Source organism: Catharus ustulatus, chromosome 4 (assembly GCF_009819885.2).
Source record: "Catharus ustulatus isolate bCatUst1 chromosome 4, bCatUst1.pri.v2, whole genome shotgun sequence".
In the NCBI taxonomy this organism is placed as follows: Eukaryota; Metazoa; Chordata; class Aves; order Passeriformes; family Turdidae; genus Catharus; species Catharus ustulatus.
In genome coordinates, this window is record NC_046224.1 from 18157053 (window position 1) to 18184364 (window position 27312).

The following is a 27312-nucleotide window of genomic DNA, read 5'->3' on the forward strand; positions in this document are numbered from 1 at the left end:
TTTGGGGTTTTTTTTTGTTTGTTTTTGTTTTGTTTTGTTTTGTTTTTTTTTTTTTATTTACAGTGTGGAGGGGCCTAGATCATTTTGTTAGGATGAAATACATGAAATACATTCAAAATCCAGCAGAGAATTTAAGCATCGTCTCTATTTCAAAGGGGTAAAAATATTTAATTCAATAACTTCTATAAATCAATAATAGCAAACTGTTATGTATGTTGTGCTTTTTAATCACATAAATGTTAAAATTAATTGAAGATGGACATTCTGAACATTTCTAAGAAAAAAACCTCCTTAGTAGCAGTAGATGACAGTTTGTCAGTTTTTTTATTTGCAAAGTCTTCAGGTCTTTGTAATACAGCTAGGCTAAGGGAGAATTTTGATGTTATCCACTTTTATTTTTTAAGCCTATTGTTTTTGTCATCTTTTCTGACATCACTATACAATCTGCAGCTGTGCCAATGCTGGTGTGACAATTCCAAATAAATGTAGTGTAAACAAAGGAAATTGGTTCCCTGACAATAGGATCTGTGTGAATTCTTTCTGAAGAGCTTCATCCCCCAGTCAAGTTTCCCTCAAAGTAGCAAACCATCTGCGAGAGAGAAAATAAAATTTAAGACATTCCAACAACAGTGAAAAGTTCTAATGAATAGATTGGATGGAATTCAGCAGGGAGTTCAAGTGTTTATATTCATATTCCTTCAAGGTGCTGAAATCCAGAGGGGTGAATTTACAAGGCTGCTTGTAAATACCAGACATATTAATATTTTAATTAAGGATAACAAAAATGGTCAATTTTAAAAGAGAAGACAAAATGAGAGAACAAATATTTAATTTTCTGATTTAATCTACAATTACAAATCTTCTTTACCTGACCACATAGACATTCAAATCCATCCTTTCATGCATGTATCCATGTATCTGTGCCCATACATGTAAAAATATGAAAGGTTTTTTTTTTACTATTTCATGATTTATGTTTTATGTAAGATTCATGTCCACATTATTTATTGAACCTTTTTAATATTTTGTCATCTCTTATATGAAGGAAGTCTTAGAGAATATTTTTTTATTTTGTGGATTTTGGTCAACAAGAAATAGATTGCAATAAGTTCTCTGAGTATCCAATAGTAATAAATTATGATTTTGCAGCAAATTTGCTTGGGAAAAAAAAAAAAAAAGAAGTAAGGAACACAAAGGTTTCTTTTACTCCTAGTTTTCCTATTTTGAAAATGCAATTATTTTCTTTAAAAACACAATAGTCAGTAAAGGTGACGGTTCAGAGCAGTAATTCCTAGTGTTTCACATTTATAAAAATGTAAAATGAATATTAGGTTTCAAGTCAAATATTTACATGCAAATTTACATGAGTATTTGGTATCATTAAGCTTTTGCTTAATGACAAGATTATACACGGTTGTCTCACTCTCAAGCCCAGTTTGACTGCAGAATGAAGTGATTAAAATACCAAAACTAATGCAGGCACCAGCACATTTTCTGTTACAGTTTGGCTTAAGATTACAGGAAATGTCCCACCCTAAGATGTGGAAGTGTCAAGCTCCACATGTAGTTCAGGTAGGGCTGCTCAGCTGCTCTAGCCCTGTGAGATAAAGATCTGACCCAGAACAGTCACACCATCTGCTTCAGTGTGTGACCACACAGACACTCACAAATGCAGGTGATGCATAGAGAGTGGGAAAAGCTGGCAGTGTCATGTGAGGGCTGACAGAGAGCATGCTCTAGAACTCAGATATCTCTTACTTAAATTGCTATGGAAGAACAACAGGCACATGCAAGACAAAATCTTAATAAATATATTTTTGGGAAGTTATTGTCAAAAAGAAGATTTTTATTCTTGTCAACTGGATTCATATACTGTATAGATGCTTTCTAATAATTTTTCCAATAAAAATAGCATTCCTCATAAATTGATAAAATCTTAAAGGGAATAATATTAGTATTTATGAAAGTCCTCTGAGTAGGTGTTGCATCTATACACAGCAACAGTACCAAAAAAGTAAGACTGATATGAAGTTTATTAATATATTTCAAGCTCTGTCTGGAAGCATTATTGAGGCCCAGAAGTTCCCTTTTACTAAATACTTAGCTCTCCTTATCTTTCCATTGAAGGCTGTCAGTGAAATTTTAGTACATTTTTTTGCAACAGGGAATTCTGTCTAGAAGCAACTAAAATAGAGTATTTTTTCATTTCTCATAGGCCAAACAACACTCATCAGACAGTATTGACTGTGAGGCATTGCTGAATTTGGTTTGATTAAGGCTGGCAAATTAAAGATGAAAGGCTCTGTACCACAGATGAATTGTTTTTAGTCTTCTTTCATAATATTATGAAAATTTAAAAATCACTGTCAGTGTTATTTCCTGAATATACGTTTTTCTCCTGGGTTTAAGGCAGAACGAACGACAGAGGCTGGGACTGATCTTAATTCATAATGTAGATATGCAGCGAAAGGTTGGAAAATGAAAACCATAAGAAACCTGAAAGTTGTTGTACATGTTTCTCTGTATATGACCTTTGTTTCTGACCTTTGAACCTCAAAGTCATTACAGAGATAGCACATGTCCTGAAATTTTGGTAAGATGAGGGGATCATTTGAGAATGTTATATAGTCCAAATAAAATTTGGAATTTTAAAAGATCAACATTTTAAAACAGACTCTTTCTGCATGGAGTTTAACCATGCAATAAATAAAATATCAGCATATTGAAGTTTATTTTTAGAGACATTACAGAGAGTGAATGCATGTGATTAAATTATCTATATTTTTGGTAATATTTATCATTAATAATATCCCATTAATTAAAAATTATGTTGAAAGCCATGAAGGGTATTGTTCTTGAAAAGATAAATGCTCTGTAAGTGAGCTTTCCATTATAGACCACACATTTAGATTTGTTATGGTAAGAGATACCTCACATATATTGGTTGAGAAGACCTTTTGAAATGGGCTTACAACTGAGTACTTGGTTCTTCAATATATCGGTTTTCTATTCTAAAAATTAAGTATTTCAATTTTGGATGTATTTTTGTTGTCATATAAGGATGGGAAAATGAGTCTAGGAGAAGTGTCATGTTAAAACATTTTTTAATTCTATTTTTAATTGATTGAGAATTTCAAAACTGAGAGGTATTTCAATTTGTCATACTTATATTTTATAGTGATCCATATTATATGTCATGCTGTCATAAAGCTTCACAGGAAAATAAAGAGTATTAAAAATTATTTAGTGAAACATCCTGTTTCCATCTTGATTCAAAAGTTTTGAATTACACCACTGAAGTAATTAGGATTCAAGGTGAAATTGTTCAACCTATAAAGAACTTTCTTTCTGTCTGTAGTTGCATGTATACACAAAACAAACCCATGGAATGAAATTATTCTAAATTGTCCTTAATCTTTTTAGTTAATGAATTAATCACAATCATAATTATTGCAATTATTACAATATTACCATAATAATCCAAATAGTTGGAAGTAGTTATTAGTCATGTGTTATATTTTGAATGTTGCAAATAGACTTTGTTCTGATTATACAAAAACATCAGCAAAATGTAAAAACTTCACATTAATTGAAGTATCACAATACTGCAGTAATCTATTTAAATTTTATAGCTAGTGTGTCATTGTATTAGATGGGTATCTCACAAAATTTTTATGTTTAGCTGTATTTTTTGTTTCTTCATGAAGAACTTTGCTTTGCAATTTTATTTTAGGATTTTGTTTCAATTTAATAGAAGAACTAAAAAAATCTATTACAAATTTTATTTATTTTACCTTTGGGTAGTTTAAAATTGTATATATGCCTGATATTTCATTATCTAAATGTTTTTAATGTATATTTTAATATTAAAATATTATGATATTAAATTTGAGAGGGAAATAAGGAAAATCATGTTTTTTTGATGGAAGGTTCTGAGAAACTTGCCAACTATGAAACATTATGCAGAGAGTTTGCTCTTGCCAGCAACATGTGACCTTGACTGTTTTGGGCAATTACAGTTAAAATACCTTCAGAAGAAAACAGAATTTAATGATAATGCAGAATGTGCCTAAGATTTTCATAAGCCTTCCCAGTCACACATTTTAAATAGGAAGGAGTTTTGTACTATGATCTTCAGTATTAAAAAGAAAAAAGGAAGCAAAAGTTAAATTTTTAATTTAGTAAGTTTTAGCTACATTTTGGAGATTAGAAATTGTTTTCCAGGGTCAAACTGTATCCTGTTCTCAAAATGACCTGTAGCACATGCTTAGAGATAAGCAAAAAATAAACATATTGAGATTTAATTTTATGTTTTAAATTTATTATCTCCAAGTTCTTCTGAAATTGGAAGATTTAATTGCAATAAAAAAAGGGAAAGAAAATTTACTTTTGCAATTCAGTTATCACTTTGTGTCTCTAAGTTGAATCTCTCTTTCTGTCTTTCAGGTTGATGAATCTTATACTATTTGGTTTATTCAGATATAAGTTATTTCAGATTCAAGTGAAAAATGAGACCTTAATGCCCAGAAAAAGGTAGATAGAAGGATGACATACGGCCAATGGAACTCATTGTAAGCAATTGCAGGCTGCACCTAAAGGAAGAATCAAAGTAATTCACAGTAACATATTCTAGAATATTTGTAATCACTTAACCTAAGGATCAATCTTGATTGTAAAACAACATCTTCTCAGTGAAAATTTGGGTTAAAAAAACATGCAAATAGAAATTTAAAAATTAGAAGAAACTACTTTCTTGTTGAAATACTATCCAGATTTCTACAGATTTAATGAAGTGATGGTGCAGCATCCCTTTGCTGAGAGGAGGTTATCAAAACTTAACACATTTCTCAAAGCTGAAGATAGCAGTAAAAGTAGAAATTAGTGTCATAGAACAACTGTGGCATTATATTTACAAAGACCATAAGGGCTTAATCAATATTGCTAAAAATATAATGAAGGTTCAAACTGAGATTTTTAGGCTTTTTATCTCATCCATGAAAACAGGGAAGAGGAAGGCAGAATCACAGAGACAAAAATCTTTGAAGGGCAGTAAAAAAATCTGCCTCTGACTAATAAGTTTGAAGATATTACTATATTCAGGAAATGTGACTTGTCTGTCTCTGGACATGTCTCCCTGCAGACATGTCTTGACAGACATAAGACAACAAATAATTTTCTTGTTTTTCAACTGCTGCTCAAAAATGTCCCAGTATAGATATTTTGACAGAACACTGCTCATTTTCTAGTTTTAAATATGAAGTTCTTTTTCTGTTGAGATGTGGTGATTTTTATGTTGCTGGAAACAAAATCCTTTCCAAATCAATGCAGAAAGATACTCTTTAGCTCTGACAAACATCATGAAGAAGAAATATAAGCTAAGAAATCATATATATATATATATATATATATGTATATAATTTATATATATATATATATATATATATATATATATACATATACACATATATATAGGCATCTTCCCAACATTACAGATAGAAAAAGGAGCATCAGTTCAAATGAATAACATCAGTTGGGTTTTTTTCCTGAAAATAACACAGACAGGGATGGTAAAATTTAAATTTGCATAAAACAAAAATAATATTTGGTGATTTATATTTTTCAAATAAAACCATTACCCAAATTATTTACCTAAAACTCTTTAAAAGTGACATTAAAAAATTGAAGAAGCTAAGAGAGAAATTTTTGCTCTGGTAGAATTGCGAAAGCATTATTTTTTTTCAGAGCAGCCATGAATCTTTACGGTTAATTCAGCAGGGATTTTTCAGACAGCAGTTAGGAAACAGGTTGCTTTCTTTGTGATATTGATGGTGTCAGTTCACAGTGTGAGCTTTGGCTCTCCAAATCTTTAAACCTCGTGGAAGTGGTCATTGCATATAAACATGGTGCAGACAAGTTGAAGAATCTTGAGCTGACTTACATCCTACTGACTTCAAATGGATCATTTGCTTTGAATATTAAATCTATTGTGCACTGTTGGCTCAAACTACTGTTTCTGCTAGAGGGAAAAGTAATATATTTTCATGCTTATATTATTTAATGAATATTAAGGTGGTGGAAATAAATGCATCCTACGCTCAGAATTTTGGTGTAATAACTCCAGTTAAACCATGCAAACTAGAGTTTCAAAATATCGAACTGTGATAGTAGAAGTGCTGTATGAACAGTGGTGAGATCACACCACAGCTGAGGCTCCACATCTGTCTGTTGGCATGGCCCACTGAGTAAACAGTCATGAAGAAAACCACTGTAAGCATGCTCCAAGACAATGGGACTTCTGGTGCCCTCCTGTTTCACTTTGATCCTTTCAGTTCTAGGTGTTTCATTTGGTTTTGTTTTTCCATATGTAGTTCCCTCTGGTTTGACCCTGCAAGTGAACTACAGCTTCTATGTCTGTAAGTAGTGTTAACCTCTTCATCTGAATTGTCACCAAACACACAGTTTGAGACTGAACTTTGCCCCAAGTGGGCAGCAGGTGTTCATTCCTATTACCATGAATCCACTGGTGACTACTCAGATCCACATACACAATGGAGAAGAATTTCTAGATATTGTTGAGCTCCCTTGGGTGTCTGCAGACAAAAGGAAGATTGTTGTTTCACCAACAATGTGGTTTAGAGCAGATAAAGCTAAGTTGCTGTTTTGTCTTGCCTTGCAGGAACATATGTTCCTCTAGAGAATGAAAGAGGTCTGGGAAGAGATTAGTTTAGGTTAAAATTAGTCATAATGAATGGCAAATATGATAATAATTTTTAAAAATTGAATACACAAAATCTACAAAGACATAATTCCTGGAAGTTGTCCTTTTGTATGTATGGAGCAGGGTTACGAGGAGATCTGACTATTTTCTTGCTATCATAGAATGGCTTGTTTTGGAAGGGATATTAAATCGTCGAGTTTCAACATAACTAGCATAGGCAGGGATGCCATCCCCTAAATCTGGTTGGTCAGGGAAATGCTGTGTTTAAATGTTTATTTGAAATTGCTGATGCATTTTTTCAAAGCTAGGATTCAGAATTCACCCCAGTTTTAATTTCTTTTTTGGTAAAAATGAAATTTTTCATGTATGTTAGAGTCGAATAAAAATGTATTTTAAGCATGTAAGATCAATATGATAACTGTAATCATGTTTGCCTTTAAATAAACAAATAAAATTTTACTTAGACTTGTGATTCATTAATGATCTGAGAGTCCACAGCCTTGAATTCCTAGAGGTCACTCTGTTTAACAAAATGCTAAGCTTGGTGGAAAGTCAGTTCATTACAAGTAAATTCATTGATCTGCAGTGACAAATTACAGAACAGCCCAGGGAAGGTTTATAGGTTGAGCTCCTGGGTTCCATCCTCTGATCACAGATTTTTCTGCAGTCTGTCTTCCAACCAGTTGTCACACAGCCAGTAGAGTATTGCACCGGCTTTTAGACTGTGATAACTTCTGTGCATGGCCACAGATGGGTGATGAATGTTCGCTGGCACAAACTCCAGATGATTATCTATTAAAAAAGATAATGATAATTATCAAAGCATTTGGGAGCTCTTCTTTCTCCTTCACTTGCCAGACGATTGAAGATAGTTCCTGATCACTGCTACTGCGACGTGCCAGGTGGAGAATTCTCTCTTCTGTAATTTACAGTTGTTTCTTAGGGGGCTTTCTTCATTAACTCTAATTTAAAATATTATTTCATAGTACTCTATATCCTAAAATCCATACTTCCTGTCTCATGTCTTGAATGATGTTGCTTACTGCAGGGATCTCTTGATGAAGGTTAAAACTTAGAATCAGATTAGTGTTGTGTCAGTTGTCCATATTGCATCATAAGAATTTCCTATAGAAAGCAAAGAATCACTGGCTGAACTGCAACGAAGCCTGAACAGCATATCTTCATTGAGATTTGCAGCTCTAAAGTCCTTGAGTAGTAGTGCTCAACAATCTCAGATTTTTGGTTCTGAAAATAATTGTGAAATCGTTTTATTGACACAAAGCATGAGTGTCTTTTGTACCTGTCCTATGGATATTTCAGTTATGACAGTTACAAATGTATTCCTGATGAAGTTATATTTATGTTTCATAAAAGTATTCAAAATCTCCAAATGTTTGCAATACATTCATTTTAACAAGAATGTAGATTTCAGATTCTAAATCTGTTTCTTAGGTGAAATTTCACCTTAATGAGAATACAAAGGGTAGGATTTGTTTAATTTTTATGTGGAAGTGAGATATCAAATTTACCTTGGCTGTTGATCTTGTCTCCTTAGATGGCAACATAGGAAATCTTCAACAAGGCAATTCATGTCTGAATTCAGTGTGAGATAAATTAACTCATATATTAATTAATTGTACAGTTAGATCATATTCCCAATTTTTAGTCTTAGTAAGGAGGACGCTTATCCCAGCAAGTGAGGTATTTGAGAAAGGTAAACCCTGGGGAAGTTTTACTAGTGAATTCAGGTCAGTGGGTTCAGGTAGATTCAGGGATATGGCTTTTTCTTTTGCCTCTCAAGCTCCTTTCTTCAGTGTTTCAGAAGTGAAAATGAGAATGAAGAAATGTTTGCCTGGCTTGTTTTAGCAATTTTTTATCTCATATTTTGAAGACAATGTAACCCAAAAGCTGCACATATGTCTGATTTTCTTCTTTAATGAATACTTGTTCTAAAGACTCACAATGAACAACAGAATGATGTTTTGGCACAGGAATCTATGTCCTTTCAAGTACCTTAAAACAATGGATTAGAACCAAAACTTCCTTTGGCTAACAATGGAAGTGAGTGATTGTCTCACAAACCTGTCAAACACTGCCAGGCATTTAATTTAAAATATTGAATTAATTAAAATTCAGACATCACATTTATATTTTTCTTTTATTCCCAGGCAAAGCAGTGGGAATTTTGTCACTACTCCTTTGGGAGCGGGAACTAAAATACTCTATTGGCTGGTATTTTATGCATTTTTCCAAATATTCTATTCAAGTTCATTTAAATGAAAAGTCATTGTCAGATCTAATTTCATCAATTTTATCACCTCCACTCTTCTTACTTATATTTCCCTAACACATAAATTTTTTCAGTCACTGATTTAAAAACAAACAAAACCCCTGAAAACAAAGAAACAAGCAAAAAACAACCCACCAACCAACAAATCAACCAACAACAAACAAACAAACAAAAAAAATCCAAACCAAAAAACAAACCAAAAAACCAAACCAAACTAACAAACAAAAAAAGAACACCAAAAAACAAAGAAAACCCCACCTCCCCCCGCCCCGCCCCCCCCCCCCCCCCCCAAAAAAAAAAGGAGAAAAATCCAGCCAGATTTGTTTAGATAATATTATATTCCAAATAGATCTGACACTCCTGTTTACCAGTATATGTATCCAGGGGATATTGTTTTTCTCAATGAACTCCCTATCAGCATGGAATCTCTTTTCATAAGATATGGAATTTTTAAAATATGTAATTATTTACATTTAGACTTTTACTAGTCAAATATTGTTAAATAAGGTATTTGAGCTTTACTTTGGCTAGCAGTTTAAATGATGTTTTCCACATTGTTTTTCACCAAAGACTATGCTGAGGTATCCATTTTTTACTGGAAGATTTATTACAATAGAAAAAAATTCAAATGTATCAAGAGCTTAATCTTTTGACTACAAATCTATGTTTTGATTGATTATAGCTGTTGGAGAAATGTGTAAAAATTTATTTTTGACTTGCTGTAAGACAGCAAGTTATTTTTCAATGTGTCATGTACACAAATAAAAGAAGTGACAGCAACTTTAAACTCATATGTGCCTTTTTAGTTCAGTTTTTATCTCAGTTGTAGGTGGTCTTGAAAACAGAAAAATGTGAATTTTGTCTGCAGTGCTTTTAAATAATTACTCCCACAATACTTTAATCGAACCGTTAACTCTGTAGAAGCAGAATCATTTTGAAAACATCCAAAAAATGTAGGCTGTCCAGTAATTATCTTTAGTTAGACATTATATTGCACATTCAGAAGTTCACTTGATGCCACTTTTACTAAACTTTGTATGAAAAATGTCTTTTCAGTGAATTATTGTGGGAGGACTGTAACAAAATGTTATCCATTGGCATTTAGTGGTGTGATTGAGTTCTCTAGAACAAAGTTAGGCCCTGAATATGTTTGTCTGCTGTTATATCTCTACACAGACTTCTTCAAGCTCCAATTTCAGTTTTATTTACCTTAAAAGCATCAACACTTGACTGAATGCCAGCACAATCTTTCAGATAGGAGTCAGTTCACATACTTTTCTTATTCTTTACATATTCCTTTGTGAGTCCATCATCATCACTATGAGCAGGTTTAATGTTTGGCATATGTTATGACACACTAATGTACATTGCAAACATGTTGCCCATTAACCTTAATGGCACTGGATCTACTATGCTAACTGATGACATTAGGCAGATGAAGTGCCAAGATAACATCATTGAAAAGACAACAGGATAACATCTTATTTTAATAGCATTTTAATTGATGCTTCATTATGTAATAGTATTGTGCATAGTGCCCAGTGGAAGTGTAATGCTCCCTCTAACAACAGCTATTCCAAGTTGCTATTTCAGAGTATGTGTTAAACTGCCTTTTCAGCCTCCTGCTGCTGCTATTGGTAGAAAAGTGGTATTGTGGAGAGGAATCACAGGTATAATGCCACTAAGTGAGCATTATCCGCTCTGACTGAAGAGTCAAAAAGTAAAGTCAAAAATGTCCCAGATTTCAGCATGCAAACATTGAATCAACATAATTGTTTTTCTTTAATACAATGTGACACTTTAAGGTGCCATTAAATGACTGGGACTTCATGTACACCAAATATTAGTGAATTATACATTTTTCTGCAGCTTGTTAAAAGCAAACAAACAAAAAACCCCCAAACCATGAGCTGTGTAGGTAAAACTCGTGTAATTTTTCAATTCCCCTACACTTTCTAAATAAAAGGAAAATATTTGTTTGCAAATGGGAAAAAGAAATATACTATTTTGAGAATAAGTTCCACCTACAGTGCTATATGGACTGTATTACTACTATCCATATCAGTTAGATTTTTTTACTGTGCAGAAAATAATGAATAAGCTTAAAATTATTAATAGAAAATCTATTAGTCTAATATAGCATAAATTATGATAAAATGTATCGGTATCGGTATCAGTATCATAAGTAATGCTCATTTGACATCATGTGTCAGGAAATTTCAATGGGCTTCAACCTTAATAGATTCCATGTCCAGAAAAGACCAGAAATTCCTTTATTCTGATCTGATTGTTATAGACCATGTTACCAGTACATTGGTACATTGGTACATTGTGGTCATACTGAATTGCCAAAGTTTTTAAATCTTCCAAACTGGTAATTATCTTTCCTCTAAAGAAAGTGGATGATAGATCATCCAATCTCCTAGGCTAATTGCTCCATAACTGTTAAAGGTTAGCATTTTGCTTTCAATCTAAATTTGTTTGCCTTTAGACTCTTGTCACAGATTCTGGCTGTGGTTTCACCTGTTACATCATGATGGGGTGCCTCATCAAGCAGATCTAAACCAATCACTATGTATTCTGTCGAATCTACATGTAGAATCATGATAAAATCAATAGTTTAACTTATGTTGTTAAATGCAGTTTATAAAATTTGAACTTAAACAATTTCCAGTTCCTGGCATAATAATGCAAAAGCTTTATCTACTTCCCTAGCATGGTAGGGAAAATTGTTTCATTTGTATGTTGAACTCTGTGTAATCTTTGCCATATCTGTTGAATTAGTAATATACTTCAACTGACCATTTATTATTAAAATATTGATGTGAATGTGAATAGTGCAAAAAGTCTTAATCCCGTTTTTCAAGTGTGGGCTAGGGAGTGACAGAGTTGAGCTAGAATAAATAGTACTGGTATCCATTTCTTCTAAAAAGATTAGATCAAGCAGGCAAACCCAACGAGCTACATAGGTTCCATACTCTTCTAGTACACTACCCTTCTTTCTGCTATGGAATTTCAACACATTTAATTTCTAAATAAAAGCTTGTTACTGCATTAAATTAATGAAAAACAAATCGATATAATACTGCTTATAATGACTGCTTTTTTTTGTAAATCAACAAATCTTCTATTAATTAACCAGTGATTAAAGTCAGCTTGTGAAAATTAATCACAGCCTGGAAAAGTCATTTGTCCTTGTGTGCTTCATTAAGATAGTGTTTGCCCTTCAGGCAAGAAAGCAGCAAGTAAATGCCAAAGAACGAGCTGATTAAAATAGAGCTGCAGTGAGCTGTTTGCCAGAGACTTGAGTGCCTACAAACATGCCCACGTCTAACTAAAAAGTATTCTGTGATTTGCCTGTTGGTTAGGGCATAAAATAGTAAATGAAAATTCCTCTATATCCCCATATAATTTCAATATTATCTGTAGAATTAACAGTTTGCACTGCATAAGGCACAACAGTCAGGTATGACTCAAAATGTGAAATTTGAAAGTTGTGAAGAATTCCAAAGATGTGCAGATCATCTGTCAAAGTGAAATTTCACATAAAAGTGAGTATCCTTTTTCATTTTGATCTAATTTCATAATAGCAGAACCTTGATTAAAGTATAAGACATTGATCTTTTATTCATACCTACAATAGTCTACCCCAGAATATAAACATAATTGAATACATTTGATTGAGGGAGGTAATCTGAGAGCTATTACATTCAATAGACAGAAGGAGACCTAAGGCCCTAAGATCATGAATTACTGCTTTCTGGACAGAGAGCAGTCCATATGAACTCCCTAATTTAAACAAAACAAACAAACAAAAAAAAAAAACAACAACAAAAAAAAAGGCTGTGAAAAGAAGTGTGAGGAATTACTAGAAACAATGAAAGAACCTACACCATTTGAATAAAAATTGTCTTTATTGGAGGCAATTCTATTTCTTTACCTATTAAGAAACACCAAGACATGCTTAATAGTGAATAAGGGACATGCTTGATACAGTTTGAGCATCTTGAAAATTAATTAGGAAAATAGTTTCCCTTCTATAACACTGTCAGAGACTCTTCCCTGTCCCCCAGTTTCTCCCCTCCCACCTCCTTTCTCTTAATAAGAATGATATCAACTATATAGTCAAAATTCACATTAATGAATCCTAATTCAGCCTGTATGGAATTGTATTCTTCCTCCCTACAGCATGACTAAAATCTAAAAAATATCTGGGAATCGTGTTAGGTATCTTAGGGTGGTAATTTCAACAGTCTGAGATTCCTTTTATCTCCTATGCCCTTCACAGTGTGCTATGTCATGCTCATGTTCTCAGCAACTCCTTTAACCTAACAGGTGTTTTTTTTTTCCTCTCTCTGGGCTACAGTTGTTCCTGTCCACTCTCATACTGTGTTTCCAGTCCCTCTTCCATGTTCTGTGACTCACATATGGGGCTTCACACAGGTGGTTCACACAGGTTCTGACCTGTCCTAATTGCTGATGACAGTCTGGATTTATTTACAGTGATCAATTGACATAAATAGAAACAAGTCCTTTTGAGCTCTTTGATTTTCTCTCAAGAGGAATACTAGCAGAATGTGTCCCCTAGGTATATTGTCAACTCTCACTAAAATTGTAAAAATTTACCATTTTTGATATTTCTGTTTTGCATTCAAATTCAGTATTAATCTCCTTGAAAGATCAAAAAGTTACTAGTGACAACACAAATACATATTTCTGCATAAGCTTCATTTCCAGTAAGCTAAAACGACCAGGGCACAAATCTTATGAGGATTGGCTGAGAAAGGTGAGGTTGTTTTGCCTGGAGAAAAAGAGCCTTATACATTATTGGTCTCTGGAATACCTGAAAGGGGGCTGTAGCAAGGTGGGGATCCTTATCCCAGGTAAACAAGTGACAGGACAGAGGAAATCCCCACAAGTTGCGGGAGGTTTAGATTGGGTATGGGGAAGCATTTCCTCACTGAAAAGGTGTTCAGACATTGTAAGAGGCTGCAGGGAAATGCTCTATCCCCAGGTCATCAGGTAAGTGGAAATTACCAATCCATCAATAAAACACGTGGATATGCTACTTGGAGACCAGGCAGTGAGCATGGTCCTCAGCTAATAACTGGACTCAATCTTGTAAGTCTTTTCCACATAAGCAAATCTATGACTCCATTCTAAAAACAGAGGAAAGGAATAATGTTTCCTAACTTTATTGTTAGAACCGGATGAACAGTGGAGACTCCAGGAAAGCAGGGAAGTTAGAACAGCTCCTGTGTGTAAGAGCAGAGTTAGGATACATGTGACTCACTAAGCAAGTACACTATGATGTCTAACAAATTCAGTCTGCATGAGTTCATGATATTGGTGCATTTCTCTGCTGAGAATAATGTTGTAACTATTCAAATATTTTAATGGACTTCTGAGCATTAGTTGCCATATTATATAAAAGTGGGTCTGGATATCAAAGTCTCAAACAAATAGTATTAGTCATAATATGAGAAGTAGCCCTAGAAGCAGATTTGAAAAAGTTTATGTACTCAAAGTCTGGAAAACACATTCCTTGTCTTCCAAACACTCTGAAATTAAGGAATAGATGCAGTCTTCTAATTCTCAATTCCAAGTGCTCAGAGTCCAAGTATGTGATTTGCTCATACAACTTTATCTTCTTTGCTGAACACTTGATGAGCTCTTTGCTATGTATTTTAAATTCCAATATAGAGAATTTGTTTAAATATTAATTCCTCTGTGTATGCATATGACTCAAACTGACCCAAAGGCTATGGAGTGGTGTCAGACTCCATAAATTAGGAACAATAAACTCTATTGAGTATGGTATGATCTGAGGCTGAGAACAAGAGTAGTGGATGATTAAACACATAACTGTATCATTGAATTGTTGTGGTTAACAGTAAATAATTTTCCTGCAGTCCATATTTTTGAATGATAGATATAATGGAAATATGGGGAATAATGATGGCATAATCATGTGGCTTCTTTCCCAATTTTTATTGCTTTCTATAAATATGCGTGCTATCCTTCAGTATAAAAATTATGGCTGAAGTTTCCAATTGCTTCTTTAATCCCAAATACTCCAAAAGGAGGACAAGGAACTTCCAACATATTTGAACAGTATAATTTTTAATAATTTTGGTATTTGAAAAGTAGCAACAAAAAATATGCAATGTGATGAATTTTTTATAAATTACATGCACCAAAGATACCTGAATGCTCCCTTCCTATAAGAATAAATCTAAAGAAATGGAAGGGAAAATAAATAGCAAAAAAACTAGGTTGAAGATTTTTCATTGTAAGGATGACATATTAAACATTCCTTTAAACATTTTAGAAGTTTATCAAAATTGTCAGAAACCAAGGGTATTATTAAAGTCTTAGAAATAAGTTGTATCCTTTATTCCTGTTTTGCAAACTAACTAAGGTTTAAATTTTGTATTTAATCCTTGAAGAGAAAAAAGAAGCTTGTTCTAGTTGAATAATTAATTAATGAATTTCAGCTTTAAACAAAGTGACTTCTTCACTTTTCCCATGCACCTGCTCAGAGAAAGCAAGAAAACAAAAGGGATTGAATAATAATTTCTTGTTATGACATTGTATTATTTGTTATGTTTTCCGATTAACTTTTATGCAATTCAGATTCTTTAATATTTATGTCAAATATGACTTCTGCATTTTTATTTTAATCCATTAGGTTTAATAAAATCTTACTCCAAGATTTCAAGTTTGCGTCAGTGTTACCAAAGCTTCCAAATCCCAGTGAAACTTAAAGGACTGTCCAAAGGAGTAGGTGTTACCCTGCACAGATACATTGAATGATTAGGATTGGGACATTATCTGAGATTTAAATTGCAGGAAAAGATTATTTGCTGATGTTAGATTTACCAATCACTTCAGAAAGAATTTAAATTACAAATGAATAAAATGTCATCATGAGAAGGACAAAGACAATGTCTCCCCATCCTCCCTTTGCATGGAAATAAAAGCATGAGAGACAAGAGAAAAAAGGCTAATAAAAAAGGCTGGGAGAGATGTCTTCTGTTGTTCCCTCTTTACACGTTACCATGGTTTTTTCTGATTGATGGATTCAATCTCTGGTGAGTTAGTAGGGTCCAGCACTGTCCTTGTAGCTGTCTTTCCCATATGTCACCTTTTACAAGCACACTGCTATACTAATAAGTTTTTGTGCCTATAGGATTGCCTTGGTTTCAGTAAAGTAGTGCTTATTTAATAATAAATCCTGGATTGTAGATAATTTAATAATGGAAATGTGCCAAAGATGCACAGACATTAACTATGGGACCAGTGGGGTACTTATAAAGGCAAATGATTTCAAGTGGATAAAAGGCAATGGGGATAGCCAGGAATCCTCTAGATCATGATGTAATGAGTGAAGCAATCACTTAAAACCTTGGGGATAGTGAGGAACACTTGACAGATCAAAAGAACTTCTGAATGCTGGAGTTTTAATGTTTATTTTTGTTGTTTGTGACCTTGAGTTTTTCACTTTTGTTTTCGTTTGTCTTTGTTGAAGTATAACGAATCAATTTTATATTGGAGGGAAAAAAAGAAAGCTGTTTTCAGCTGCATCAGGAAAAAGCAATCAAAAAAACTCAGTCATCCATTGCCTAATGCATCAAGCCACTGATGGTAATAGAGATCCTCCAAGAGATATGACATATGACACACTATGCTATTCATAGCTTGATTTTAACCTATAAACTGAAAACTCTGAAATGGTAATTATTTGCCAAATAATGTGTCAAATAAACTACTTCATTCAAACAGAAAGAACCATAGAGAACAATAAAGCCGTTAGTTCGGATGATAGGGTAGATTTTCAGATTGCAGATTAAGAACTACTTCTGAAGCAAACAAAAACATAAACATAGACAATAGTTGGTCAAAAGTGAGAAAGGAAAAGAGAGCAGGAGTGTCCTGGAGTTTGTAGAAACTTCATAAGTTCATAAAGTTGCAAATCATAGAATGCCTTGGATTAGAAGAGACCTTGAAGATCAGTTCCAACTCTCTTGCCATGGGCAGGGACACCTTTCAATAGAAAAGGTTTCTCAAAACTCCATCCAGTGTGGCAGGGATGGGGCATCCACAGCTTCTCTGAGGAACCCGCTCCTGTGACTCACCAAACTTGAAGAATTTCTTTCTGTTGTCTAATCTAAGCATGTCCTCTTCCAGTTTGAGACATTTCCCTTTGTCCTGTAGCTCCAAACTCTTGTAAATAATCTCTCTCCATCTTTCTTGTAGGTTCCTTTCAGGTACTGGAAGACCATGATGACAAATACCCAGAGCTTTCTCTTCTGCAAGATGATCAACTCGCAGCCTGTCTTCATCGGAGAAATACTTCAGCCCTTTGATCATCTTTCTGGCTCTTCTCTGGAGTTACCCAAATAGGTTCACATCCTTCCTATGCTGGGTGCTTCAGATCTGGGTGCAGCACTCCATGTGGGGTTTCATGAGAGCAGAGGGGGAGAATAACCTCCCTCACCCTACTGGCCTTGTTTCTTTTGACACAGCCCTTTTGACACATTTGGCTTTCTGGGCTGCAAGTGCACATTGCTACTTTTTCTTTTGTGGCTAAAGTGTAAGGGAAGGGGATAATGAAAATAAAGGCAATTTTCTGATCATGTCAGTAGTTATTTCATTGTGGTATAAAGGACGTGTTTACTGTAACCTGAAAATTGCGCTTTATTTTTTATCAAATCTTACAGCTTATTCAGGACCTGTACTTGTTGCAGTATGGCATAAATCCTGTCATGCAGACTTAAATGTCAAAGACAGCAACAGCTAATCAAAGAGAATGAGTTTGACACCTGTAAAGGAGCTGTGAAAGTGGGATAAAAGCTCTAACATGCAGTAGGATGAGATTGCAAGTACAACCTGCATATTGGATAAGCTGACATCTTCCTATGGGCAAGAATTGACCCTCAATGTACGAGTTTATCAGGAATCATTCCTAACCAGTGGACAGAAATTATTTCAGAGACAAGAGTGGAATATGGATTTCTTTCTCATGAAAAAGTGATAAGATATCTCTGACAGTAACTGCTGTCTAAATCATTACATAATTGAAATGTTAAAGTGATGTGATGGATTGAACCTGTCTGGATGCCAGATGCCCACCAAACTGCTCTATCCCTCCCCATTTTCAAATGAACAGTGGAGAGAAAATGTAATGAAAGGGTTGTGGGCCAAGAAATGGGCAGAAAAACACTCACCAATTACTGTCATGGGCAAAACAGACTCGACTTGGGGAAAATTAATTGCATTTATTACCAGTCAAATCACAGTAGAATACTGAGAAATAAACCCAAATCTTGAAAACACCTGCCCCCCACCTGTTCCTTCTCATACTTAACTCTATTCCCAAATTCTCTGCGTGACTACAGCTAGCAGGGCAGGGGGAGTAGGAAATGAGGATTGGTATAAGGTCATCACATTGTCTCTGCCACTTCTGCTCCTCAAGAGGAAGATTACTCATATTGTTCTCCTGCTCCAGCATGGGGTCTACTCCATGGGAGACTGTCAGTGAACTTGTCCAGTGTGAGTCCTTCATAAAGGCTGCAGTTCTGCACAGATTTCTCCCATGGAGGTCTTTTCCATGTGGTGCAGTCCTTCAGGAACAGCCTGTTCCAGGGTGTCCCCCATGGGGTCACAAGTCCTAGCAGAAAACCTGCTCCAGTGTGGGTTCACCCCTCCTTGGGTCCATGGTTCCTCCCAGGAGCCAACCCATGGACTTTTTAGGGTGTCACAACCTCCTTTGGATGCATCCACCTGTTCTGGTGTTGGATCCTCTACAGGCTACTCTGTTCCACCGAGGACCTCCGTGGGCTGCAGGGCACAGCTGGTGCCTCACCATGGTCTGTGCCACGGACTGCGGGGGAATTTCTGCTCCCGTGCCTGGAGCACTTCCTCCTCTTCTTTTTCCACTGACCTGTGTGTTTTCAGAGTTATTCCTCTCACAGGTTGTCACTCAGTCTTGTCGAGCTGCACTTTGCTTGTACAGAATGACTTTTTCCCTTTCTTAGCTATGCCATCCCACAGATACTACCATCATCACTGATGGCCTTGGCCCGTGGTGCTCTCTTCATGGAGCCTGTTGCAATGGCTCCATTGGACTTAGAGGAAGCTTCTAGCAACTTCTTACATAAACCACCACTGTAGCAGTCCCCCATCAAAACCTTGACATGAAAACACAATAGAAGTACATTCTTTCTGAAAAGATTCATATGTTGAACGTGGTGGAAAGGACACAAAGGTCTGGCAGAGGCTGCTGAGAGCCGTTCACCTGGCTGTGAATTCCCCTGGATGCACTGACATGAAAGCCTTTGTGCTGAGAAGCAGCCTCTGATCCAGTCCTACCTGCCTGGATTTTTACCTGGCTGGATGGCTCCTTTTCTCTTATCTGTTTATCTCACCAGAGATTCAACAGTTTGCTAAAGGAGTAGAGAGAAGAGAATACTAAGGCTCAACAGAATAAAGGGAAGGGATTTAGAAAGTAAAACACACACAATAGGGAAAAATTCAAAGAAAAAAGTACCTACTCAAGGACAATGGAGTGGGAAGTAAGATATGAAAAAAAAAACCAAAAACAAAACCAGAAACATAGAGAGAATTCTTTATTAAAAATAAAATATTATAAGGCTGAAGCCCAGAAAAACAAAATTTTAGATAATAAAAAACCTGAACTGATTCTGTATTTAAAAATATAAATGCAATCCATATCTTCATATACCAATTTTAAAGTACAATTTCTGCTTACATGCTTGATATTTCAGTTTTGATGTTTTTTTCCCTCCCTGTAGCACTTATCATGGTGGGGGAGGTTTAGAAAGGCAACTTTTGTTGGTCTTCTATGATGTCTATAGGAAGAGAATTACTGTATTAGGCCCCTACTAATTATTTTGCACTGGATCCTCATACTATTTGTTGTTTCTTTTCTGGAGACTCACATCACCTCTGTCAGTCTCTGCATTTGTTTTTTATCCTGCAAAAGAGGCAATTTTTCTCTTGTCCTCCCTACAGCCTGTAAGCCAATCATCAGTTTAAAAGAAATATTTTTACCCGTTCTCAGTTCTTGTTTCTGATTCTCAAGCTCCCCTAGCTGCTGTAAAAAGAATCTGTAGACAGACCAGCCTAGTTTCTTCAGTTGTGCTCATTTCTTTGTAAGAGGAGGGCGTGTGCATGCTGGCTGTAATAAACTCACTTGGTTCTGGAGAATCCCAAGTACAGATGGAATCTGAATAATTAATATTCTAAATCTCAACATGAGTCATTTGAAATTTTCATAGGCTGTAATCTTGCCTAAATTTTGGTTGAGTTTTACAGCGAGGACAGAAAATGGTCATTTAATTAATCTTTTAGCACAATTTCACAAATTCTGTTATCATAGAATGAAAGATGATATGAGGTCTCAGACCATTCTCTAAGTGGCATAAAGTCCTAAGCCCTTCCTTCTACTCAATATTTGCTTCCTTTCTAGCATTTTCTTGTTTCTAGATCTACCTTGCTATTACACTGAGCACCTCTCATTATGTCCTATGCTTGAAAAAGGAAAACCAATATATAGTTGTAAGTAAAAGTGTAAAGGCATTTATTTTACTGAAATGTGAATTTAAATAAATTAGGTTTTATATTTAGAAAGAGGTATCAATGAAATGGCTATGTGCCTTTCTCATCTATGCTGCTTGGTATCAAATTTATCCAATAGTCTCAAATTCAGATAGCTTCTATGAAGATTTACTGGAATTGAAAGCTAATCCAAAGGATGTGCCTACATTAGTTTCAACAGTAGTTCTTATTAGGGAGAAGTTTTCTGGCAAATTGTCTCATTTATTACCACACTTCCTTTTGCACTATTGCCTCACAACACAAACTGAAGCAGAAGATACACTCCAGAAATGCACTTCACCATTGTATTCAGTGAGAACTGAGGAACTGAGCTAATAAACCAATGAATTCTCAAAACAACATGTAATATAATTAATATTTCTCTGTATTAAATAGATTGAATAAATTAGAAATTATTCTGTGTCAGAATAGGAGAAACTTTATTCAAAGCTACCAAGAAATTAATGTTAAAAGATTGTGCTAAAAGTCAAGGTTTTTCTTACCTCACAGTTATTCTCATAATTTATTTTTTTTTTATTGCTACATATATAGGTGACCCAAAATACATTCCAGTTTGTTTATGTAAATGAATGTGACTAACAGTGGAATGCACACAATTAGTTTCTTCATAAATATTTCTGTAATGTCAGGGAATTATTTCCATTCTTATGATTAAGTTAAATTGCAATTCAATTGATTTGAAAATATTTTATTGAGTCTGAAATGGACCCATTTAAAGTTAATACTGCCAGGGAAAGTAATTATGTACATATTAGAAGTCAGAAGATATTTCCAGTTAATAGAAAATGGCCTGATAAAAGGTGTCAAAACTCAGTGAAGACTTGCCACTTAAAAAAGTTACTCCAAAGAGAAGTGAGAAAGATATTCTGAACTTTCCTTGGAATCTGGATGCTTTAATTTTCAGAAAATGTAACAGCCATATCCATAGACAGTGATAGGATCACATGGTATAACGTTAGCAATTCTGTGGCAAACTTCTCTACTACTGTTCTACACAGTTAGTGGAGACAGACACCTAACTTCTGTGATTTGGCTTCACAGCCAAATGTCTCTCCTTGGTTTGCTTTTATTTCCTAGCCATCAGATTTTGACAATAAAAATTAATGTCTCCTAGTGGGGTTTAGTTTGTTTGTTTTGGTTTTGTTGTTTTCCTTGGTTTGGTTTGATTTGATTTGTTTGTTTTAATTAAATGAATAAATCTTTTCTCATTCCAATAAAAAAAATGTAACTTTTGTGAGAAAAAGTTTGTTTCAGAGATCAGTGTTTATAGTAAGTTAGTAAAGATTCCATCAGAATTTCTCTCCCTTTATTCTGCAGTCTTTTTCTTCAACATTTTCAGAGGGTTTGTACCTCCAAATGCCACTTGCAAATGCTTCAAACACTTTTGTAAGTCGTGCAGCGTAACAGAACATTGTAATATAACCCGTAGGGTGCAAAATATCAATTTAATATCACTTGGTGTATTAGTCCATCCACCTGCATCTTGAAACAAAAGCAGGAAATAAAACACACTTACAGAAATTCCATATAGGGCTCAGAAGAATCCTGAACCAAACAGCACTCCAGGCTGAAATCACTATATTTTAACTCTAGAGGATGTATTGGAGTATGTGTTATGACTCAAAACTGTGGGCAAGTACAGGAAGGAAAAATCCTTAACAGTGCTGACACTATTAAGGAACATCAAACAAGTAAACCCAAGTAATTTACCAAATATGGCTTTAAATGAAAATAAATAAGTGATTGAAGAACCCAGAGGATGCTATTCTAAATGTGGTGTCTGAGATTTAAATTGTTTTGTCGACCTGACTAGGAATCTTTTTTCATCCACCAACAGCAGAGGATGAGTCATCTAACTTAGTCTTTCCTTTAACTGTTAAGGATCCTCAGGTATGTCCCTACCAACCCTTCTACCACTAAAGAGCTTCCCCATATTTCAGTCTTACAAGCAAGTCATTAAATAGCAGAAAAATATTCATTTTATTTATCCTCAAGGAGTGATTATTTCCTTGTTCTTTATCCATAAAATTCCAGAGCTTTTTAGCTATCACATGAGTTCTTCCTACTCTATATTATTATTTTTGATTAATAAGATTATATATATTACTTATCTTGTGTCTCAATTATGTATCATCTTCTAAGAACTGTTGTTATTGCTATTATTATCACTAACATGTCATATATAAAAAAAGTAAATAGCCCTACCAAACAACAAGAGAAATAAGAAATGAGACAAAATTGGCTTTAGCATCATGCAAGGAAAACAAAACAAATTCCTTTGTCTGCATTGTCATTAATTTCTAGATTTGATAGTTGCAAACTCCCAATTTGGAATTTACTTTAGTATATTAATCAAAGGCAATTAATGGAATGTAATACAGAGAGAGTCAGTTTTCTCACAGAATAGACAGAATTCCCTTGCTTTAACAGTAGTTCAATAACTGAAACCAAATCCATAATCTTTTTAATAACTGGGCCCCCATAAGACCCTCTAAAAAGACACTAAAGAGACAGAGATATATAGTGCAACATAACAGTATATTTAATTTCTCATGCTGAACTGGAATCCTGTTTTTACACATTGTGCACAAATCAGAGAAAACACAAGGGTACAAAAACAAAGCCAGAAAAGATGACATACACAAAAAAAAAATTCCTCATGGTGTAGCAACCACTAAAAATAATAGATATGATTTTTTTTTTCCTGATCATGAGTGCGCTGCATGAAAAGAGTGCATGAGTATGAAAACAGGGGGTTTTTTAGCAAAGGAACAAAGGAAAAATATTTGAAAATCATCAGAACTGGACCAGGACTGTACATTTTTTAAATGACAGGAATCTAAAATTAAGAGGATTTTCACTGCTTTGATGCCAAAGCAGGATTTGTGGGACTTTGAATATAATTTTTCTTCTTTGTATAAAGGGTTCTACCAATTCTTTAACAGCTAGTCAAAAGTTGTCTGGATATTGCCCTTGGAAAACCTGCTATTGACCTTGGGTGACACTGCTAGAGCACGGGGATTGGAATAGAATACTTTGAAATTTCCCTTTTAGCCTCAGTCATTCTGTGAATCTTTCTGGTGATGCATATACATCCAAATATACAAACACACACAAGCACAATATTTTAAAATGGTATAATTTAAAAAAAAAATGGCTTACTAATAAATGAAAAATCAGAGAAACTGGAGGGGATGGTGAAATGGTGGAAACTTAGAATATCTGCAGGGGAAAAGTTAAAATACTATTAGATCAGAAAAAAAATTCTACAAAGTTAACAAGTTTATTCTAAAAAGAGGCTTTCACAAAAATACTTATCAATGTCACATTACTGCATCAATAAAAAACAAAGATAAAATTTATGGGTTGTACTCTATTTACACTTTAAAATTCAGAAAGCCTCTCTTATGTTATGTATCAAAGTTTAATCAAAATGCACAATAAACATCCTGGTCTCCTGGGATCTATATAATGACATTGGAGCTTGGGTTTCTGTTTGGAGGTATTTAGCTAGTGAGAAAAAGGGGAGGATGACTAGAAAAACTGTATGAGTTTAACCTCAATCCACCATCATTTGCAGGAGGAAATGGAGAGTTAAAGGTAGAAGTGAAAAGTATAAATCCACCACTACTGAAAAATTTTCATAATTTTTAGTGTTTTTCCTCCTAAAGGCCTTTTATTAAAGAATAAGTTTCCTTAATAGTTGACTTTTCTGGCTATTTTGTGCTTTCTGATAGTTTCTCCATAGGCAGCAATTTCGTAAATTTATAATGTTGAGAAAAAATTTCGAAAAGCTGTACTGGAAAGAAATAAAATGCACTCAGGTATTTTAAAGCTGGCTCTCCATACAGCATTGATCAGAATAGTAGGAAAAATAATAAAAAAACCAAATGCTTGGAGTTTTTTTCTCTCTTATCTTAAAGTAATTTTTAAAGATTATAATTTTGTGAGAAGGAAGCCTATGAAGCTTTCAAAATAATTTCATAATCTACACTTTATTAGATTCAACACAGGGTAATCTAGTATAGAAAAATTCTCTCACATATTTTCATAAACCTGTCATTTCTGTATGTTCACCATTGATTGTGATGTTATTGCTTTACACTTCTTCAGTACCAATCATGTTTGGATCTCAAAAACTTTGTGAACATTAATGAAAGAATATAATAATGAAATGTAAGTTGTTTCAAAATATTTTTTCTTTTATGTTACCATCTGTACCTGCTCAAAGAAAGTATGTCCCCGTAGTGTGGTTTTCTAGAAGAGATTTTTGGTAATAGTGTATGTAATATTATGTTAAATATTGTTTTAATTTTGCTTAGTGCTTGTGTGATAACACGGAAAAATTTACAATATTTAGATTATGTTTTTCTCAGGAAAGTGGTGTGCTTAATTCAGACCTTTACAGAGACAATCTCTTCTTATTTTGGGATCATATAAACCTTGGATTCTTCCTGGTTTCAACAGTGTGAGGGAATCTTCTGTCAGAGAGAAGATAAAGATACACACACACAGACACAAACACACATATAGATAATCATATGAAAAGAAAATCTGCAGAATGTTTTACAGCCACCCGTTTTCAGTCTCACTAAGGAAAAATAATACAAATAATTAATAGTTCTTAATTTGATTAAACTTGGACTCATGTCTTTCATATTTCAATAAAATTATATTAACGGTTTTTAAAATAAAATTATCCTTAAGATTTTGTCTTCTTCAATTTTATTGAGGCACATCTCTACTTAAACATTCATTTGAGAATCAAAAAGGAATTTTGCATGTGCAAAGTGCTCTGATCGCTAATGTATTAGACTGAATGCTAAAGGAAATAAATTACACTGCAATCACGCCTACATATGCTTGTGTCAGAAAATATTTTGGCTCATGTTTAGAAAGCACAGGCCAAAGTTTCAGTGTATTCATTGAAAATAGTGCAAATATGCTGAGCTCAGTGGGGTGGCATAGTCTTGCTGTGAGCAGAATTAGGTCTTGTGGCTACTGAGCCCCATAAAAGATAAATATATAATTCATAACGCAATCCTATGGCAATGTCTAACTTATTAGAATTAAGATCTTTAAAACACCAAAGACCTTTCAGTGGAAAATGAATGGATATAGGATAATCAGTTCTTATATTGGTTTTCATTTAATTATTTGCATTCGGCGATAACTTCTTTACTAGCATATTTAATTACCCTATTCAAAATAAAAGAGATGTGGGCATGAAACTGCACCCTTTGGGCCTGCCTGCTTCCCAAATACCCTGCAGAGCTGGCCTTGGATGCTGTTTCATGTAGAACAGAAAGATATTAGAGGCTCTTTCTCCCAGGGTTGGTATTCTGCTTTATTCTTAGGCTTCCATGTGGTCAGAGCGGGAGATGGGGATAAAGAGAGCGAGCCACACGTGGGCTCAGGGTTTTTCTCTGGGTCAGGAAAGGGGAGGGGTCAGCCTTGGCTTCAGGCCAATCCCATCGCAGGGGTCAATCCATTGGTCTTGTAGGGGTTACAGGGTTAAAGGGATGTACCATTCTTAAAGCAGTAGGGTATTGGGTTACAACATGGGCACACCTATCTGACTTCTGACATCTATTAATAGGGTTTTTCAGGATGATAGCAACCAAAAATAGAGTTAACAGCCTGTCAGTAAACACTGATTATTTTGACTACTCCTGCTTAACAATAAAACGTTGCAAGGTTGGAAAGTCAGTTTTGGACACAATATTAAGATGGTAATGGAAGATTTATACTGGTTATCTAGGTATTTTGTTAGTACACCTCACCCAAAGACCCAAATTTTTATATAATCATAGAACCACACAATATCCTGAGTTGAAAAGGACACACGGAGATTAAGTCCAATTAAGTCCAATTCTTGGCCCTGAACAGGACAGCCTCAAGAATCACATCATGTTCCTGAAAGCATTGTTCAAGCACTTCTTGAACTCCAGCAGGTTTGGTGTTGTGACAACTTTCCATTGTTTTAAGTGCCAAAACACCCTCTGGTTGGAGAATCTTTTTCTAATATTGAACCTAAACCTTCCCTGATATAGTCCCATAATGCAAAATGCAACCCCAAATAATCAATATTAACCAAATTGTAAAAATTAATAGTGGCAGCTTTGAGTTACGCTGGCTGCAAGCAGTTAATTTACAAAGATTCATCAAGCAAATTAGATATTTGTTTTAATAATTAATAAAGTCTATCTTACACTCTCTGTAATGCATTTGATTTCATTAAGTGCCCTTGTATAAATTTTAGCTTAGAAACTATTGCATCCTATTTTATCTTCTACTAAAATCATTATTTCCTTCTTTTCCCTCTGCCTTTTTATTTCTTATTGATTTTATGTTACATTTAAAACAAATTTTTTGCATTAACCTCTAAAACAAACTGCATTGGAACATGTGCATTGGTTTTCCATTTGAAAATAACACAGGTGTGACTAAGACAATTCATACTTAGGAAATTTTGAAGTAAATGCCTACTTACAGGAATTAAATGTGTACTCATTAAATTAGGTAGAGCTACCTTCACAGGATCACAGAGTTACAGAAAGATTCAGCTTGGCAGGGACCAGAGACAATCACCAAAACCCCCTGCTCAAGAATGTTCACCTAGAACAGTTTGCCTACAACCATGTTCAAACAGCTTTTGAAT